This window comes from Phaenicophaeus curvirostris, chromosome 7, assembly GCF_032191515.1.
Source record: "Phaenicophaeus curvirostris isolate KB17595 chromosome 7, BPBGC_Pcur_1.0, whole genome shotgun sequence".
NCBI classification, from domain to species: Eukaryota; Metazoa; Chordata; class Aves; order Cuculiformes; family Cuculidae; genus Phaenicophaeus; species Phaenicophaeus curvirostris.
In genome coordinates this window covers 6556456-6560387 of record NC_091398.1, presented here as the reverse complement: position 1 = coordinate 6560387, position 3932 = coordinate 6556456, and positions in this window count along the sequence as shown.

Here is a 3932-nt window from a genome sequence, read left to right as displayed (position 1 = left end):
CCCCCGGGCAGCGCCGGCTGCGGGCGGCGCCGCGGGCGGAGCTTGGGGCGAGGGGCGGTGGCAGCGGGGACACCGGGAACCGGGGGTCACCGCCCCCCCAGCTACCGCCGGCGGGGGGCACCGGGCCCCGAGGAACGCCAGAGCCCGGGAGACGCCCTGCCCGTGGGGTGCTGGCCCCGGGGAGCCACCAGAGCCTGGGAAACGCCGTCCCCGAGGACCCTCCGGGTCCTGGGAGACACCGTGCCCGGGGGACACCGTCCCCAGGGAGCCACCAAATCTTGGGAAAAAACATGCTCAGAGGGTCACCATCCTCAGGAGCCTCCAAATCCTGGGGAACAATATGCCCAGAGGGTTACCATCCCTAAGGGGCCACCAGATCTTGGGAAACACCATACTCAAGGATCCACCAAATCCTGGGAGACACAGTCCCCAGGAAGCCACCAAATCCTGGGAAAAAAAACATACACAGAGGGTCACCACCCTTAGGGAGCCACCAGAGCCTGAAAAACACCATCCCTAAGGTTCCATCAAATCTTTGGAAACACTGTGCCCATGTTACACCATCCCCAGGGAGCCACCAGATTCTGGGAGACACCGTGGCCTGGGATAACGTCCCAAGACAGCCAGCAAATCCTGGAAAAAAACTAGCCCAGAGGGTCACCATCCTCAGCAGCCTCCAAATCCTGGGGAGTAAAGTCCACAGAGGGTCACCTTCCCTGGCAAGCCACCAAATCCTGGGGAACAATGTGCACAGAGGGTCAGCGTCCCCAGGGAGCCACCAGATCCTGGGAAACAACGTGCCCAGAGGGTCATCATCCCCAGGGAGCCACCAGACTCTGGGAAACACCAGACCCAAGGAACCACCAAATGCTTGGAAACACCATGCCCATGGGACACCATCCCCAGGGAGCCACCAGATTCTGGGAGACACCGTGCCCTTGGGACACCATCCCCAGGGAGCCACCAGATTCTGGGAGACACCATGCCCATGGGACGCTGTCTCCAAGGATCCACCAGATCCTGGGAAAAAACTAGCCCAGAGCGTCACCATCCTCAGGAGTCACCAAATCCTAGGAAACAATGTGCACAGAGGGTCACCATCCCCAGGGGGCCACCAGACCATGGGAAACACCATCCCTGAGGACCCACAAAATCCTGGGAGACACCGTCCCTCAGGAGCCACCAAATCCTGGGAAAAAACATACCCAGAGGATCACCATCCCCAGGGAGCCACCAAATCCTGGGAGACAGCATGCCCATGGGACACTGTCCTCACAAAGGCACCAAATCCTGGGAAACACTGTGCCCAGAGGGTCACTGTCCTCAGGGAAACACCAAATCCTGGGAAACACCATACCCAAGGACCCACCAAATCATTGGAAACACCATGCCCATAGGACACCGTCCCTAGGAAGCCACTAGATCCTGGGGAAAAAAAACTTGCCCAGAGGGTCACCATCCCCAGGGAGCCACCAAATCCTGGGAAACAATGTGCACAGGGGGTCACGACCCTCAAGGGGCCACCAAATCCTGGGAGACATCGTGCCCATGGACCACCATCCCCAGGAGCCACCAGACCCTGGGAAACAGCATGCCCATGGGACACTGTCCTCACAGAGGCACCAAATCCTGGGAAACACTGTGACCAGAGGGTCACCATCCTCCGACAGCCACCTAAATGTGGGAAACTCCATACCAAAGGAGCCAGCAAATCCCAGGAGACATCGTAATCCTAGGAAACCCCATGCCCATAGGACACTGTCCCAAGGGAGCCACCAAAATCTGGGAAACACCCCACCCAGAGGGTCACCATCCCCAGGGAGCCACCAAATCCTGTGAAAGACTGTGCCTGCAGATCACCATCCCCAGAGAAACACCAAGTCCTGTGAAACACCATATCCAGAGCCCACCCTGCCCAGGGAGCTACTGTGCCCATTAGCCACCATGTGGGAGGAGGCACCAAATCCTGGGACCCACCAGGTCTACAGGCCACCTCTTTTCTTCCACAAATGATAACTACTTTCAGCTCAGTTTCCATGCACCTCTCCTGGTCCAACACCTGCAGAATAATGTTCACCCACGAGCTTATGTTGCTCGTTTCTATGCATCATGCTTGGTGGCTGTGTTGTCCCTCCTATGACACATCTGCCAGTCCCAGTCCCTTCCAGAGCAACTACGCTGCTGTAGCCCAGTAGATGTAGTCCTGCCTGACAATCGTAGCCAGTGGGACAGTGGGGAACTGGAGGCACCTGAATAACTGCTCTGTTTCACCTTTAAAACATTTCGTCATGCAGTCACCGGTGAAAAACGAAAAGCTGAGCAGAAAGATGCAATGAAATCCTTCATTGTCCTGCTCCATGTTTCCTAACCTGCAGGTACCCCTGCATGCTGTGACTCCAGGGCTTGCAAGATGCTCTCCCCACCTCCTTGAGCCTGATCTCCTCACTGGTTCCTTCCAGGAATGGCCAGCCTATTGCCTCTCCCTTTGCTTTTCCTTGTGTTAATGCCGCCCAAAGCTTTTCCTCTTCCACCCAAGAGACGCCTTCAGCTGCTTCTGTGAAAACAGGGGTGACAGAGGCAGGCAACCATGAACGCAAAGCTCAGACTGTTAAAACAGGCACAGAGCCATCACATCTACCCATGGTGAGGTTTTGTTTACCAGAAACAGTTTATCTTAAAAATCAAGCCTGTTTATGTCCCAGTTGGAAGAAACCATAGCAGATAGTGATGTGCTTCTGCGGCTGTATTGGTGGGATCAGCAGCTGTGTGCCACAGCACAGCAGGTGGTGTTTGTCCCTCATTCAGCGACGGCCACCTGCAGAAGCCCCAGGAAGACTAAAGACAGGGCAAGCAAATTCAATACTTTTCCCTCAGGACTTTCCTGGCCTCCAACTACTTTCAGTCCAGGGGTTTTCCTCAGCCAGACATGGTTTCTAACTGTTCTAAGGCTCTCCTAGGCTCCCCTTGAATCTCTGCAAATGTTTAGAAGCATCTCGCAACAAGTTGCACAGCCCAGCTTCCTCTGATCTGGTATTAAAGCCTGGCTTCCACCACTCATGTGGTCGTTTGGGTCTTTGATTGCCTTTGTTTGCCCTTCTCTCTTCCATTATGTCCTTTCTGAGACAAAGAAGGATGATGAGAAAACTATGGGTTCATATCACAGTCAAGCCTTCGTTTTCTCCTCTCCACCCTTCCTCACCACTGTCCTTTTTTGATCCTTGAGGAGCTGACATTCTTGGGGACAGGATGCTGTTCCTGTGCGGTGAGGCTCAGCTCAGAGCCCTATGTGTTGAAACCAAGGGTTGCTCTGACCCAGCCGTAGGACCTTGCACTGGGCCTTGTTGAACCTAATGAGGTTCACATGGGTCCACTTCTTCAGCTTGTCCAAGTCCCTCAGGATGACATCCTTCTTGTGTGCCAACTGCACCTCTCAGCTTGGTGTCATCTGCAGAATTGCTGGTCTGGCTTGTCTACATAACTGATGAAAATATTCATAGAATCATAGAATGGTTTGGGTTGGAAAGGACCTTAAAGATCATCCAGTTCCACCCTCCTGCCATGGACAGGGACACCTCCCACTAGGTCAGGATGCTCAAGGCCCCATCCAACCTCCCCTTGAACATTTCCATGGAGGCGCATCCATAACTTCCATGGGCAACCTGTGCCAGTGTGGACCCCTGCGGGTCCCTGGACCTCCTGGTGCTGTGGGAACAGCTGCTTTTCCCATGTGGGTACAGAGGGGCATGGAGTTATGGTCCTCAAGAGTCAGCCTGTCCCCTTCCCTGGTCACCCCTTCAGCAACCTGACAGCCCTGCAGCCTCCACAGCCGAGCTTCTCCTACGCTCTCACTGGAGAGACTTGCCTGACATGCCAGCACGTTGCAAACAGAGCTGTTGGGGATGGAAAGCCAGACCCAGACACCAATGTGGCTT